This window comes from Fukomys damarensis, unplaced genomic scaffold (genome assembly GCF_012274545.1).
Source record: "Fukomys damarensis isolate Sample0158 unplaced genomic scaffold, DMR_v1.0_HiC HiC_scaffold_5, whole genome shotgun sequence".
In the NCBI taxonomy this organism is placed as follows: domain Eukaryota; kingdom Metazoa; phylum Chordata; class Mammalia; order Rodentia; family Bathyergidae; genus Fukomys; species Fukomys damarensis.
The window spans coordinates 75,525,952-75,542,258 of record NW_022900917.1 but is presented as its reverse complement, the minus strand read 5'-3'; the positions used below and the strand labels follow the sequence as shown (position 1 = coordinate 75,542,258).

The 16,307-nt window shown below is 54.2% G+C and overlaps 1 protein-coding gene across 1 annotated transcript in view; it reads left to right on the top strand.

The window, feature by feature from the left end:
• Positions 1 to 51: 51 nt before the first annotated feature.
• The window catches only part of Ndrg1 (N-myc downstream regulated 1), a 51,910-nt gene continuing 35,654 nt past the window's right edge, over positions 52 to 16,307 (top strand). The window contains exon 1 of the mRNA XM_010629592.2: positions 52 to 155. The gene's annotated coding sequence lies outside the window, so the exon portion shown is untranslated. The remainder of the gene's footprint in view (positions 156 to 16,307) is intronic.

Genomic DNA, 16,307 nt, shown 5'->3' with positions numbered 1-16,307 from the left:
AGGGGCGAGGCTGGAGGCGGGGCCGCGGCGCTCTTAAAGTCGCCCTGCGCGGGGACAGAAACAAACGTCGCCTGGCGCTGGCTCGGCTCTGGAGCTCAAGCCCATCCTCTTCGCTGTGCTCGTGCCGTCTCTTTCCCCAGCTTTCAGTGCTTTAGGTAAGCCCGCCGGACGCACGACGTGGAGCAACAGAAGAGGTGCGCCCGTGGGATGCCGCTCGAGCGCCCCTCAGCTGCCACTGCGCGGGGGAGCGGACTTTGGGGAGCCGGCACCGCGGAAGTGGGGGTTTCGATTGGACAAAAAGAAAGGGGAGAGCAGTCTCTGCTCGCTTGCCACTAGCGAGGAAAGTGGGGGTCGGGGGGTAGGGGAGGGACGGCGTTTCTGCTGGGGAGCACCTGGATGGCTCTTACTGGCGCGCTCGAGTCACAGGTGACGCCGCTGGCTCGTGGGCGAGGAAGGACACAGGGGTGTGTGCGTGCATGTGTGTGTGTGTGTGTGTGTGTGTGTGTGTGAGAGAGAGAGAGAGAGAGAGAGAGAGAGAGAGAGAGAGAGGGAGAGAGAGACGGGTGTGGGTGTGTGTAAGAGCGCCTGCGGAGAGGGACGTCTCGCCGCGTTGTAGATGGGGGTGGGTAGGAGACAGCGACGTTGGCAAGGAGGATGGAGAAGTGGACGTGGGTGTGTCTGGTTTCCAAATTGGGAGAGGGCGGGTGCCAATCCAGCCTAGGAGTGGTGTGTGTGTGTGTGTGTGTGTGTGTACGTGCGCGCGTGCACTGGGGGAGGGTCTGGGGTGTGCCACACGCGGCATGCACACGAGCGAAGGTCGTGGCCCCACAGTCGGGGTGCACCCGGAGGTGGCCCGTAACTGGGGTTGTGGCGATGATAAGGGACAGGTGGCCTGGGGGAAGAGGGTCGCGCTGTCATGTGGTGGGCCCTCCTCTGGCTGGAGGTAGGGGTGGCGTCATTTTCCCCTCCGCCGCCCGCCCATCCACCATCCTCTGCTCCTCTTTCCATCCTCCTTGTCTCCCAGACTGGCCTCTGGCAGTCAGAGCAGCAGGCGAACAGCTGGAAAGGCTAGGACATCCCATCCCGGGAGACCAGTGAGGTCTCTGATTCAGCCTGGGGTGGAGGTTCCGGCAGGGCGTATGGAATGCAGGGCCACAGAAAGCACACTGCCACTGCCTCTGTGGGATTAATAGCTGAAGCTGGGTTTTGCGCAGCTCCCTTACCCCAGCCACCTTCCCTGCTTCCCCATCAGTCACCAGGTGGGCTGTCAGCCTTTGCTGCGGGTCCCCAGCTCCATCTCTTTGGCTTGAAAGCAAAGTACCTGTCAGAGGCTGTGTAGGGAAGGGGGCCTTTCCTCCCAGAGGCCCTAGGCACTTCTGCTGGTTTGTTGCTTTATTCAGAGGTCAGCAGTGGCCGCTGGGAAAACCTTAGAAACCTTGCAAGACCCATCAGCCATGCCTCTCCTCTATGAATTCGGCTCCCGTGTACCAACCCTACCTTTGCTGTGAAGGCACAGTTTCAAGAGAAAAATTCACCAGTGTCCCCCTGCATGGACATACCGAAGTTGATTGAGTTTATAAATGCGAATTGAAAGAAGCACGGTCCAGAGAAGGGGACCTAACACGCATGTGCCTTCAAGGGTTCGCCACTTGTCTGGGGAATAGCAGTGAACACACAGACCAGGGACTGAGCCGCCCCTGGCAGGGATGGCCCAGGGGGGAAAGGAAGGGCTGGAGATCTCCCTAAAAGATGTACTTTGGTGTAAGCCGTGCCACCAGGTGTTGACCTGATCTGGACCTTCTTAGCTTCGTGGGGTCTTGTCTTTCACGGAGGGTAGGCTGTACCAGGGTGAGGAGGAGCCTGGCATCTGCCCCAGAACCTGGCATGGAGGAGGAGCTCAAACATGCACAGGACGGTTTGAGTGGCACCTCATCTTCAGCCTCGTTCCGCCCGGTCCAGAGGGTCAGGTCCCAGGGAGGGTTCGTTGGCAGTGGGTGAGGATGCTGGATTTGGAGCCTGAGTCATGAGTTGGGGTCTCTTCTCCTGACAGGGTTCCCCCAGAGTGACAGGCAGCTCTGGGATTGCTAACCATTGAGTGAATCATTTGGAATAGAATACAGAACTCACTCAGGGCCAGGTCCTACTGCTTCCTACCAAACAGATAGGAGCCAAAACCCAGACAGGGAGATGCATGTCAGGCCGAGTGACAGCCAGCGCACACTCCCCGGGCCCCTTGCCAAGAATTTCCTGGTTGGGAATGGATGTGATCTTTGCCAGTCTGCCACAGAGGGGCAGACATACATTGGCATCTTTACTAAGTTTCTGGTAAGGATACTTTGAGGCAGAGTGTGGGTGTTTTTTTTTTTTTTTTTTGTAAAGTGTACATCAGATGTTTGGATTAGTGAAATCGTGTTGGTGAGAAAAGGACAAATGTCACAGTCCCTGCCAAGTGTCTTTACTGGATCGGGCTGCCCCCTCCAGGACAGTTCACAGATCTAAGTGGAGCTGGGGCCCCTCAGGTACACTGAAACCCACTGGCATGAGCTGACCTGAGCCAGAAAACTCCTTGTGTCTTCTGATGGTCTAATGTTGGGCTCTTCCTTGGGACCCAGCTGCAGGGATCCACCCAGGGTATGACTCAAAGGCCCTGTGGCTATGAGAGGAAGCCAGCATGACTGTGCAGCTGAGGACCAGGCAGGGAGCAGTGCTGACAAGGAAGGCCAGGAGGGGTAAAGCACCTCTGCCTGCAGAGCAGCCGCTGTTCTCATCCCCTTCAGTCCTTGCAAGAGGTCTGCCTGGGTTGTTCAGCTCCATTGAGTGGATGAGGAAACTGAGCTGGAGAGATTCAGGGCTGGCCCATAGCTATGTAGCTAAAAGCAGGACAGACAGCCAGATACTCATCTGAAGAGTCAGACTTCAAAGCCTTTGTGCTTTTGCATGAGAGCAGGTTGAGGTACATTGGGAAAGCAGATGAGGCAGGAACGAAGAGTGCAGAATCAGCCACGCACTCCAGGCCTCAGTTTCCTGTTGTGTAAAATGAGAATAACAGACAGTTTCATCAGTGTGTGTGTCTCAGCTGAGCTAACCCTTGTAAACTGAAAATAGTGGCCAGCATGTGGGAAGCACCTGAAGTTGTTGTCACCAAAGACATTTTCCAGCCACATCCTTGGCAATTGGTGTCTGGGGCTCTTTGCTCTAAGCTACCCCAGGACTGTGGAAGCACCCACCAATGCTGCACCCACAGTTGGCTCAGGAGGGCTGGGGAGAGAAGGGTGGAAGACGTGCGTGTTCTTCGGGGCTGGTAATTAAGGGATGTTCAGTAAGTAGCTTTTGTCTACCTAGGACACCTTGTGGTTCGGTGTATGAGCTCAGCTAACTGAAGCAGGAGACGCTCTTCTTATTCTCAGGTCAGAAAACAGGCCCAGGAGGAGACTTGCTTTTTCAAAACTGAGCGAGTGGGTCCAGATCTAGGCAAGGCATTTGCAACTCCAGCACTGCCTTTCAAGGCCACCCAGAGCCTTAGGGAGTGAACTTGGATTCCTGGGTTCATCGCAGGCCACCTTCCTGGTGGCACCTGCCCTCCTCTCGCTTTTCTCTGAAATGTAGAGATGGTGAGCTGGGCTGGGCTGGGCTGGCCGGTGATCTCTGCTATGGAACTTTTGCCTCCTCCTGTGTGCAGTGTGCAAAGACAGTGGGGACACTGTGTCCCAACAGGAAGGGGACTGTACAAGTGGAGAGCCCTGGGGGGTGTTGGTGCAGAGCTGAGTTCTCCATGGCTGGCGCTGTTGGGAGGAGAGAAGAAGGTTGGTGAGTCTGCCTTGGCTCCGTGGAAAAGGGACCCATTCCACAATTGAGTCTGCGAACATCCTCCTTTGACACAGAGTCCCTGCCTTTCCCATGTAACATTTATGTCCACCGCTACCTATCTATGTAGGTGCTGCCTCTAGGCTTCGGTCCAGCAGAGCGGTTCTCTCTCAGAGGGGTAGAAAGTGAGGCTTGTTGTTAACAGGGGTGGAGTCCACAGTAGGAGGCCAAGTTCATCTTTTCTCTCAGAGGTCCTCTCCCCAACCCTTAAAGCTGGGGAGGCCTTTGTACAAGGGTGCTTGTACACATGGAACTCTGCTCGGAGAGGTGGCTACGTGGGTATACAGGCCCCCGGCCCATCCTCACCCCATCTCCACTGCCCTTAGCTTTGAAAAGGTGAATGATTCCTCAGAGGTGGGTAACTGTGAGTGTCTCTCTGCTGGGAACCCTGCCCTTCTGACTTTTTCCTCCTTCCCTTCAAGGCCCTCCCTGGCTTGACCTCCTGGCTGGGCAGCTAGGTTGGGTTCCCTCTGTGGTCCCATGTGTCCTGGGGGGATGGTTCTTATCGGGCTGTCATTGTCTCTCTGGTTTTTCATGCCCTCTTAAGGCTTAAGAACCTGGTGCCTAACAGGCACTCCATTCATGTGGATCAAAAGGAAACCTCCCCTTAGGAGGGGAATAACTTGGGCCACCTTGTGTAAGGCCCATGGGAGGCCCATTCCAGAGGGTGAGAGCAGCAAGACTGTTTTGGAAAGAATCTCATTATTATGGCCAGCGTCCGATCTCAGGGACAAAGAACTCTGTATGAGGAATCCATTTCCGTGTCCTAGGCTAACACTGGCTCTGTTTGTGTGATTTCAACAAATTATCTCAGACCATCCAGGCCAGCTCCTCTGCCTGTTCTGCAGATTCACAGAACAGTCTTGCAGCACGATAGGTGTCCTGCTTTGGACTTTCAGTTACTGCCTTTGGCTGTTTTGATGGTCCTCTTGCCAATCCAGTTACTCTGTCAAAACCGCACTCCTGCCAAGATGCCACTGTGAACCTCCAGGAAGACCTGTGTGTTGCTGAGAAGAGGTTGGGTCATAGCTGGGTCCCAACACCTCCCTCTTCCTGCTATTGTGTTTCAGCTACTCCCCGGTTGTGTACTGTGCTGAACACACCCAGCAGTGGGTACCGAGGGCGGGCAGACAGCTTTGGTGATCCATGAGTGGGGCTGGGATTTGGCCTCAGCTCTGGGATCCTATTTCTGCTTTCTCTGCCCTAAACAATTTGGTGATGCCTACTCAGTGTCCAGGACCGTGCAGATCTCTGGAGCACTTGAGAAATTTCTAGTCTGGAAGGAAGGTTGAGATGTGTGCTCCAACACTTTAATTTTTGCACCATCTTGACATGACAATATTTCTCCCCCTGATTTTCATCATGGTGAGACATTCAAAACCCTCTTCCTGGCTTCCCTGCTCCCTAAACTAGGGGACTTTCTTAAAAGTCCATTCAGGCCTCCCATAGGGTCTAGTAGATTGACTACAAAAGAGGAACACTAAGAATCAAGCTGCCAGCATGCTCCCGCTCCCTGGGGCTTTGACTTTCAGAAGGTCCACGAAATACCAAGAGAGCAGTGAACTGCTGTGCAGCTGGACTTCAGAGTCTTTTGGCAGAGAATTGACAGAGTGCCCTCTTTCCCACAGCAAGGCAGGGCATGGGCCGTATCTCAAGGCGTGCTTCCTTGGGGCTAATGCAGAAATGGGACCGTGCTGTGGACCTGCTAGGGGCTGCTCCTCTGGGGAAGTGCCCATGCCAAACAACAGCAGTACACATTGATTTATCTCCCTTTAGAGATCTGTTCTGTAAAGAGCGCAGTGTGCTGGAAAGAACACTGGCTTTCACGTGCCTTTGAAACCAATGTGTTAGAGAGGGGGTAAATCCGGGCCAGTGCTGACAATAACATTCAGAGCTGAACTTACCCACAGTGTCCTCCTTCCTGCTCTCCTTTTCTCAGTTTCACTGAGGATCCTGGCAGGGCATCGTCTGCCACCCCGAAGCCCGCAGCTGCCACCTGTGCCCACAACAAAGGAGTGGGTTTAGCATCCTTCCCTTGTTGAGGAGGACTCTGGACACATGGCCTTGGCAGGTCCTGTGGGCCTTTGGTTCGGAGCCCCTGGTTGCCTGTAAGTGGTGTGGTCACACCCACGTTCCCCCAGTGGACATTTCTGGAAGGTAGTCTTTGCCAAATCAGGAAAAAGCCCTAAAGGCAGAGACCCTTCTGGGGACTGGGGAGGGAAAATGGAAATGTCTGAGACATTGGAATTCTCCCAGAGCTAGGACCATTCATGGTGGCTCCAGGTGACTATGTGGGATGGAAGGAGAAACTGTGACTGTCCCTGCTGATGGACCTGCTCCCAGGGCCTCATGGCCACTGGTGACCATCCTGAGAACACTGTCCATGGATGACAGAGGAGGGGAGGTCTGGATGGAGGTGTCAATATCATCTTTCCCTGTGTGGTTTCTGTAGCCTGTGTCAGCTCATTGCTCTCAGGCCACATTTCTTAACCTCTCTGTGCCTCTGTTTTCCATTTGTCAAATGATGAACAGCGGGTGCCTCTCTCCCAGGGGTGTCATGTGGCTCATAGACAACAGAGCTGAGTAGAGGACGGCTGCCCACTTGGGCTGCTGGGTCCCGTAGTCCCAGAACCGGGCTGCAATGATACACTGGGTCTGAAGGCTGGAGGCCTGTGCTAGACGTCTTTTTGTGGGGCACTCTGGGACTAACAGTGTGTAAAACACAGGCTGTCTTCACAGAAATCTCAGGGTCTTCAACCGGAGAGGAAAGTATGCGATGAATTAAGCAGCTCTTTGCCAGATTCAGCATGCTGTTGTTTAATGTGAGCCCTGGTGCTGCTTGCTGTGAGTGCAAGTTAGGCTGCCCACTTTGCAGATAAGTAAACGGACGCAGAGGGGTTAGGTAGCTCGTTCAGGATCACAAGGCTATTAAGTGCTGATGCTCAAGTCTCCCTGCAGTCCTCCTCCTGGTTCCAGGCTGCCTTTCAGTGTCTTCCATGTGGGGTCACTGAATTCCTTGAACAGGCAGGTAGGAAAGGTGCAAGTGGGCCAGCAGCTGGGAGCTGGAGGCCTGGTTTTGCACTAGGTTTGAGCAGGAGGAACCAGGTCCGACCTAATTCCCTGTCTAGGGGCCCCTAACTACTTCTTGGGCAACGGAGAGCCTCAGGGGCACAGGTCACAGGCCCTGCCATTGTGCAGGGTGGAGCGGATGGTTGGGTGGTCATTCACCAGGTGCTGTGTGTGTCCTTGCCCGGTCTCCTTGCTTCTGGCCATTTCTGGTCCTGACATTCTGTGATGAGACCACCCTGAGAGGTGGTGGAGGGGCAGGGTCTAGGTTCTGGCCTGTTCTTCCTGCTGAGCCAAACCAGCCCCCAGTCACCGGTCACCTGGGGACACAGGCTCCTGGGAACTGCCCCTAGAGGAAGGACTGAGGGGGTGAGAATTCAGAGCCCTCAAATCAGGGAAGATCAGAGCCTGCACAGCGGTGTCTTCTGATGGATCTGAGTCCTTACATGCTCTCCGGGCAGGGACTGAGTCCAGAGGGGAAGTGCTGTGCTGAGGAGGAGCCCGTGCCCATGGCTTGGTGCCTCACCTGCTCCTGCAGCTGTGTGCTCAGGACAGGACCGTGGGGCAGCCCGATCGATCCTCTGTGAGGAAAATGCAGTGGGCTGGAGGGCTATGAGACAGTGTGTATGAGATGGTGTGGTGAGAGTGAGCCTTTGTGTGTGTGTGAGTGGGTGTGTGTCTATGGAAGAGATAAGCAAGAGTGGCAGCTGACAAAAAGCTTCTGGAGCCCTGTTTCATCCCCGGAGCCACTAAGATCAGCTCTTCCCATCTGCGGTGGATTTTGCACCCTGTGGATTTCTACCATTGTCTGCATACGGGTCCCGTGGTCACAACTTGAGGGGCATTGGAAGGAGCTGAGTGTGCTCCTGAACATTGTAGAATACTCAGGGCAACTGCACAGCGCCAGTGTGAGACAGCAGCAGACCGCCCTCCCCCCAAAACAGATGAGCTTGGCGAGGTGGGACGGGGTCTGTCTACTAGAGGCTGTGGTGCCCCACACCTGTCACATTGTAGGTCTTCATCATGGAAGCTGGTGCTGCTGCTTTAGCTCTCAAACTGAGGCCTGGAAGAACCTCATGATGGAGAAACTCCTGTGGGTCATAGCTTCCCATCCTTCTGGAGCTCAGCTGTTCTCTGGGGCAGACCTGGGGGCACAGAGCCTGTAGGGCAGGAGTTTGGGTGGGGAACCAAGTCACAGGGAGGGCAGGATGGCACACTGTGCCCTGGTGGCACTCAAAGCACCGTGGGGTTTTCTTTTGAACTTTCCTGTAAGCTTTTCTTTGAAAGAAAGCAGCAAAGAAAACCTTTAGAAAGGGCTTTGATTGCCCAGGTCAGAGTCAAGGTGGAACAAGTGTTTCTTTCCTTCCCTTCCTTCCTCTTCCTCCCTCCCTCCCTTCCCTTTTCCCTCCCTCCTTCTCTCTTCCTTCCTTCTCTTCCCGTACCCTCTCCTTCACCCCCACCTCCCTTCATCCTTGGCAGTATTGAATATGGAACACCTTCATGCTAAGATACATCCCCACCCCTTTTTATTTCTGTTTTAAGATGGTCTCACTGAGTTTCTCTCACTGGGCACTAAGTTGCTCAGGCTGGCCTTGAACTTGGGATTTTCCTGCCCTGGCTTCCTGCATAGCTGGGATTATAGGTAGGCACCATCATGCCTCCTTCAGCTGCTCCTTTCTGCAGCTGCAGGGTGACTGTGTGCTGGGCCCCAGCATCCGGCAGGGTCCAGGAGCAGAAGTCCTCTCTAGAGTCTGGCTGTGCGCAGCCCAGGTCACTGCGGGCAGTGACCTAGATGGGGGAGACTTCCCGGCAGGTTTTCTGTCCCATATGCAGAAAGTTTGTGTTCTGGAGCACACGGGACAAATATGAAGCTTCCTGTGCTTTATCCAGTCTCCACCCAGACTTCAGAGACCCAGTATCTCAACCTTAGCACTGCTGACCTTTTGAGTCATATAATTCCCTGTTGTGGAGCTGTCCTGTATACCAGAGGATGTTTAGCAGCATCCCTTTACCCACGAGATGCCATGGTTACTACAATAGTTATGACATAATTATGACAATAAAAAATACATGCATTGCAGAGGTCCCTGGGAGACAGAGCCAGCCCAGGTTAAGATAAACCTTGAGAGACCCCAGGAATCTTCACTGCTGGCTTCCTCTGGGCCCCAAGTTGGCTGAGGGCTCTGCTGAAAGAGCCCCCTCCAGCTCCAAAGAACAGGTTTGCAAGGACCTGCTAGTTCAGGAGACTCGGCCACTTTTTGAATCACTGCCTGAAGGAGCTAAACAGGAAGGAAGCATAGTGTGAGGCAGAGAGGTTTTACCAGGGACGTGGAGGGAACCAGGGGCAGAGATTGGTCTCCCTTCTGTCCTGAGGGAGGAGCTGGGGAGGCTGACATCCTATTGAAGTGTGATGCCAGTTTCTGGAAGCCAAGGAGAGCTGAACAGACTGGGCTGAACTACAGCATGTGTGGCAGGTCCTTATCAACGTGGAAGGGTTTTGAGGCATTTTGTTCCCGGAGGTTGGTGGCTTTAGGAGGGAACTTTTAAAAACCGCACTGCTCATCTGACCAGGGAGGAAGCTATACTGGCTTCTGCCCCTGGACTAGCAACTGAGGCAACGGGCCGGAGACCTCCCTGCCACCTGGAGCTCAAAGGTGGGGCTGAGTATGTCCAGCTGGGATGGATCCGGGAAGATCATGGCTGCAGATCTGGAAGCCCCTGTGAACTGCGGAGCCCTTTCGCTCTCAGGTTGAGCAGGGTGCTGCCCCGGCACTGACTTCTGGAAGCCTCTCTGGGCTGTGTGGGTGCAGTGTCCCATAGCCAGGATCTCGGGACCGTGAACTTGCTGAATTAGCAGGGAACATTGACCCTGGCGTTACAGGCCTCCTGCCCCCGAGCGGGCAGCAGTCCAAGAATGCTGGTAGACACAAAACCGACTTTGTTTTCAGAATGTTCAGGAGTGTAGACTGCAAAGGCTGCATAAAGGCATTCTTGTGGGATGGTTATCTACTGGGGAAAAATCATGAGGCCTCAGGCCAGAGCATCCAGGGGCGAGAAGGACACGCCCACAGAATGCCAAGTGTCACAGGGGGTGTGTCCTGGGTAGGAGAGCAGTTTCTTCCGAGCTCTGTGTGGGTTCAGGGAGCTGAGTCTTCAGAGAAGCCTGGGCATTTTCCCTTGCCTTGGTCTCCAGGTGCCACTGTAGAAGCACAGTGTCATGGCCTCGGGCAGCTGTTTCTCGGAATTTGTCTACTCCAGAGGCTGGAACCTGTGAACCAGGAGGAATCCCCTCTGTCATTCGCCCTTCTCCCCAGCTCCCTTCTATGCTGCCTATAACAATTCCTCTTCCCCTAGGATCCTTGAGCATCACCCATGGTATTGGTGAGCGTTTAGTTTTTCCTGTTTGACTACTGATCCATGAAAATGAATGTTTATCCCTCCAGCTCCCAGATTGAACTCTGGGAAGGTATGCGCAGTAGATATCCCAGCCCTACCCAATCCTTGCCTTGCAGGAGAACTGGAGGCAGTGTTCCAAGCCCATCCCCAGCTCTGCCCATTCTCTCTGCACCTGCTGAGTTGGAGTCTAGGAGGAAGAAAGGAGCCTACTGCCTCCCCGTCTGCCCCGCCCTGCCTGACTTACCATGACTTCTGCCTGGTGTTCAGTGCCTGGAAGAACTTTTGGCTTAAAGCTTTTCCTGTTCCCTGTCCCTTGTCCCTCTCATCCTCCCTCTTCCTGCTATTGTGTTTCAGCTACTCCCCGGTTGTGTACTGTGCTGAACACACCCAGCAGTGGGTACCGAGGGCGGGCAGACAGCTTTGGTGATCCATGAGTGGGGCTGGGATTTGGCCTCAGCTCTGGGATCCTATTTCTGCTTTCTCTGCCCTAAACAATTTGGTGATGCCTACTCAGTGTCCAGGACCGTGCAGATCTCTGGAGCACTTGAGAAATTTCTAGTCTGGAAGGAAGGTTGAGATGTGTGCTCCAACACTTTAATTTTTGCACCATCTTGACATGACAATATTTCTCCCCCTGATTTTCATCATGGTGAGACATTCAAAACCCTCTTCCTGGCTTCCCTGCTCCCTAAACTAGGGGACTTTCTTAAAAGTCCATTCAGGCCTCCCATAGGGTCTAGTAGATTGACTACAAAAGAGGAACACTAAGAATCAAGCTGCCAGCATGCTCCCGCTCCCTGGGGCTTTGACTTTCAGAAGGTCCACGAAATACCAAGAGAGCAGTGAACTGCTGTGCAGCTGGACTTCAGAGTCTTTTGGCAGAGAATTGACAGAGTGCCCTCTTTCCCACAGCAAGGCAGGGCATGGGCCGTATCTCAAGGCGTGCTTCCTTGGGGCTAATGCAGAAATGGGACCGTGCTGTGGACCTGCTAGGGGCTGCTCCTCTGGGGAAGTGCCCATGCCAAACAACAGCAGTACACATTGATTTATCTCCCTTTAGAGATCTGTTCTGTAAAGAGCGCAGTGTGCTGGAAAGAACACTGGCTTTCACGTGCCTTTGAAACCAATGTGTTAGAGAGGGGGTAAATCCGGGCCAGTGCTGACAATAACATTCAGAGCTGAACTTACCCACAGTGTCCTCCTTCCTGCTCTCCTTTTCTCAGTTTCACTGAGGATCCTGGCAGGGCATCGTCTGCCACCCCGAAGCCCGCAGCTGCCACCTGTGCCCACAACAAAGGAGTGGGTTTAGCATCCTTCCCTTGTTGAGGAGGACTCTGGACACATGGCCTTGGCAGGTCCTGTGGGCCTTTGGTTCGGAGCCCCTGGTTGCCTGTAAGTGGTGTGGTCACACCCACGTTCCCCCAGTGGACATTTCTGGAAGGTAGTCTTTGCCAAATCAGGAAAAAGCCCTAAAGGCAGAGACCCTTCTGGGGACTGGGGAGGGAAAATGGAAATGTCTGAGACATTGGAATTCTCCCAGAGCTAGGACCATTCATGGTGGCTCCAGGTGACTATGTGGGATGGAAGGAGAAACTGTGACTGTCCCTGCTGATGGACCTGCTCCCAGGGCCTCATGGCCACTGGTGACCATCCTGAGAACACTGTCCATGGATGACAGAGGAGGGGAGGTCTGGATGGAGGTGTCAATATCATCTTTCCCTGTGTGGTTTCTGTAGCCTGTGTCAGCTCATTGCTCTCAGGCCACATTTCTTAACCTCTCTGTGCCTCTGTTTTCCATTTGTCAAATGATGAACAGCGGGTGCCTCTCTCCCAGGGGTGTCATGTGGCTCATAGACAACAGAGCTGAGTAGAGGACGGCTGCCCACTTGGGCTGCTGGGTCCCGTAGTCCCAGAACCGGGCTGCAATGATACACTGGGTCTGAAGGCTGGAGGCCTGTGCTAGACGTCTTTTTGTGGGGCACTCTGGGACTAACAGTGTGTAAAACACAGGCTGTCTTCACAGAAATCTCAGGGTCTTCAACCGGAGAGGAAAGTATGCGATGAATTAAGCAGCTCTTTGCCAGATTCAGCATGCTGTTGTTTAATGTGAGCCCTGGTGCTGCTTGCTGTGAGTGCAAGTTAGGCTGCCCACTTTGCAGATAAGTAAACGGACGCAGAGGGGTTAGGTAGCTCGTTCAGGATCACAAGGCTATTAAGTGCTGATGCTCAAGTCTCCCTGCAGTCCTCCTCCTGGTTCCAGGCTGCCTTTCAGTGTCTTCCATGTGGGGTCACTGAATTCCTTGAACAGGCAGGTAGGAAAGGTGCAAGTGGGCCAGCAGCTGGGAGCTGGAGGCCTGGTTTTGCACTAGGTTTGAGCAGGAGGAACCAGGTCCGACCTAATTCCCTGTCTAGGGGCCCCTAACTACTTCTTGGGCAACGGAGAGCCTCAGGGGCACAGGTCACAGGCCCTGCCATTGTGCAGGGTGGAGCGGATGGTTGGGTGGTCATTCACCAGGTGCTGTGTGTGTCCTTGCCCGGTCTCCTTGCTTCTGGCCATTTCTGGTCCTGACATTCTGTGATGAGACCACCCTGAGAGGTGGTGGAGGGGCAGGGTCTAGGTTCTGGCCTGTTCTTCCTGCTGAGCCAAACCAGCCCCCAGTCACCGGTCACCTGGGGACACAGGCTCCTGGGAACTGCCCCTAGAGGAAGGACTGAGGGGGTGAGAATTCAGAGCCCTCAAATCAGGGAAGATCAGAGCCTGCACAGCGGTGTCTTCTGATGGATCTGAGTCCTTACATGCTCTCCGGGCAGGGACTGAGTCCAGAGGGGAAGTGCTGTGCTGAGGAGGAGCCCGTGCCCATGGCTTGGTGCCTCACCTGCTCCTGCAGCTGTGTGCTCAGGACAGGACCGTGGGGCAGCCCGATCGATCCTCTGTGAGGAAAATGCAGTGGGCTGGAGGGCTATGAGACAGTGTGTATGAGATGGTGTGGTGAGAGTGAGCCTTTGTGTGTGTGTGAGTGGGTGTGTGTCTATGGAAGAGATAAGCAAGAGTGGCAGCTGACAAAAAGCTTCTGGAGCCCTGTTTCATCCCCGGAGCCACTAAGATCAGCTCTTCCCATCTGCGGTGGATTTTGCACCCTGTGGATTTCTACCATTGTCTGCATACGGGTCCCGTGGTCACAACTTGAGGGGCATTGGAAGGAGCTGAGTGTGCTCCTGAACATTGTAGAATACTCAGGGCAACTGCACAGCGCCAGTGTGAGACAGCAGCAGACCGCCCTCCCCCCAAAACAGATGAGCTTGGCGAGGTGGGACGGGGTCTGTCTACTAGAGGCTGTGGTGCCCCACACCTGTCACATTGTAGGTCTTCATCATGGAAGCTGGTGCTGCTGCTTTAGCTCTCAAACTGAGGCCTGGAAGAACCTCATGATGGAGAAACTCCTGTGGGTCATAGCTTCCCATCCTTCTGGAGCTCAGCTGTTCTCTGGGGCAGACCTGGGGGCACAGAGCCTGTAGGGCAGGAGTTTGGGTGGGGAACCAAGTCACAGGGAGGGCAGGATGGCACACTGTGCCCTGGTGGCACTCAAAGCACCGTGGGGTTTTCTTTTGAACTTTCCTGTAAGCTTTTCTTTGAAAGAAAGCAGCAAAGAAAACCTTTAGAAAGGGCTTTGATTGCCCAGGTCAGAGTCAAGGTGGAACAAGTGTTTCTTTCCTTCCCTTCCTTCCTCTTCCTCCCTCCCTCCCTTCCCTTTTCCCTCCCTCCTTCTCTCTTCCTTCCTTCTCTTCCCGTACCCTCTCCTTCACCCCCACCTCCCTTCATCCTTGGCAGTATTGAATATGGAACACCTTCATGCTAAGATACATCCCCACCCCTTTTTATTTCTGTTTTAAGATGGTCTCACTGAGTTTCTCTCACTGGGCACTAAGTTGCTCAGGCTGGCCTTGAACTTGGGATTTTCCTGCCCTGGCTTCCTGCATAGCTGGGATTATAGGTAGGCACCATCATGCCTCCTTCAGCTGCTCCTTTCTGCAGCTGCAGGGTGACTGTGTGCTGGGCCCCAGCATCCGGCAGGGTCCAGGAGCAGAAGTCCTCTCTAGAGTCTGGCTGTGCGCAGCCCAGGTCACTGCGGGCAGTGACCTAGATGGGGGAGACTTCCCGGCAGGTTTTCTGTCCCATATGCAGAAAGTTTGTGTTCTGGAGCACACGGGACAAATATGAAGCTTCCTGTGCTTTATCCAGTCTCCACCCAGACTTCAGAGACCCAGTATCTCAACCTTAGCACTGCTGACCTTTTGAGTCATATAATTCCCTGTTGTGGAGCTGTCCTGTATACCAGAGGATGTTTAGCAGCATCCCTTTACCCACGAGATGCCATGGTTACTACAATAGTTATGACATAATTATGACAATAAAAAATACATGCATTGCAGAGGTCCCTGGGAGACAGAGCCAGCCCAGGTTAAGATAAACCTTGAGAGACCCCAGGAATCTTCACTGCTGGCTTCCTCTGGGCCCCAAGTTGGCTGAGGGCTCTGCTGAAAGAGCCCCCTCCAGCTCCAAAGAACAGGTTTGCAAGGACCTGCTAGTTCAGGAGACTCGGCCACTTTTTGAATCACTGCCTGAAGGAGCTAAACAGGAAGGAAGCATAGTGTGAGGCAGAGAGGTTTTACCAGGGACGTGGAGGGAACCAGGGGCAGAGATTGGTCTCCCTTCTGTCCTGAGGGAGGAGCTGGGGAGGCTGACATCCTATTGAAGTGTGATGCCAGTTTCTGGAAGCCAAGGAGAGCTGAACAGACTGGGCTGAACTACAGCATGTGTGGCAGGTCCTTATCAACGTGGAAGGGTTTTGAGGCATTTTGTTCCCGGAGGTTGGTGGCTTTAGGAGGGAACTTTTAAAAACCGCACTGCTCATCTGACCAGGGAGGAAGCTATACTGGCTTCTGCCCCTGGACTAGCAACTGAGGCAACGGGCCGGAGACCTCCCTGCCACCTGGAGCTCAAAGGTGGGGCTGAGTATGTCCAGCTGGGATGGATCCGGGAAGATCATGGCTGCAGATCTGGAAGCCCCTGTGAACTGCGGAGCCCTTTCGCTCTCAGGTTGAGCAGGGTGCTGCCCCGGCACTGACTTCTGGAAGCCTCTCTGGGCTGTGTGGGTGCAGTGTCCCATAGCCAGGATCTCGGGACCGTGAACTTGCTGAATTAGCAGGGAACATTGACCCTGGCGTTACAGGCCTCCTGCCCCCGAGCGGGCAGCAGTCCAAGAATGCTGGTAGACACAAAACCGACTTTGTTTTCAGAATGTTCAGGAGTGTAGACTGCAAAGGCTGCATAAAGGCATTCTTGTGGGATGGTTATCTACTGGGGAAAAATCATGAGGCCTCAGGCCAGAGCATCCAGGGGCGAGAAGGACACGCCCACAGAATGCCAAGTGTCACAGGGGGTGTGTCCTGGGTAGGAGAGCAGTTTCTTCCGAGCTCTGTGTGGGTTCAGGGAGCTGAGTCTTCAGAGAAGCCTGGGCATTTTCCCTTGCCTTGGTCTCCAGGTGCCACTGTAGAAGCACAGTGTCATGGCCTCGGGCAGCTGTTTCTCGGAATTTGTCTACTCCAGAGGCTGGAACCTGTGAACCAGGAGGAATCCCCTCTGTCATTCGCCCTTCTCCCCAGCTCCCTTCTATGCTGCCTATAACAATTCCTCTTCCCCTAGGATCCTTGAGCATCACCCATGGTATTGGTGAGCGTTTAGTTTTTCCTGTTTGACTACTGATCCATGAAAATGAATGTTTATCCCTCCAGCTCCCAGATTGAACTCTGGGAAGGTATGCGCAGTAGATATCCCAGCCCTACCCAATCCTTGCCTTGCAGGAGAACTGGAGGCAGTGTTCTAAGCCCATCCCCAGCTCTGCCCATTCTCTCTGCACCTGCTGAGTTGGAGCCCAGGAGGAAGAAAGGAGCCTACTGCCTCCCCGTCTGCCGCCCTGCCT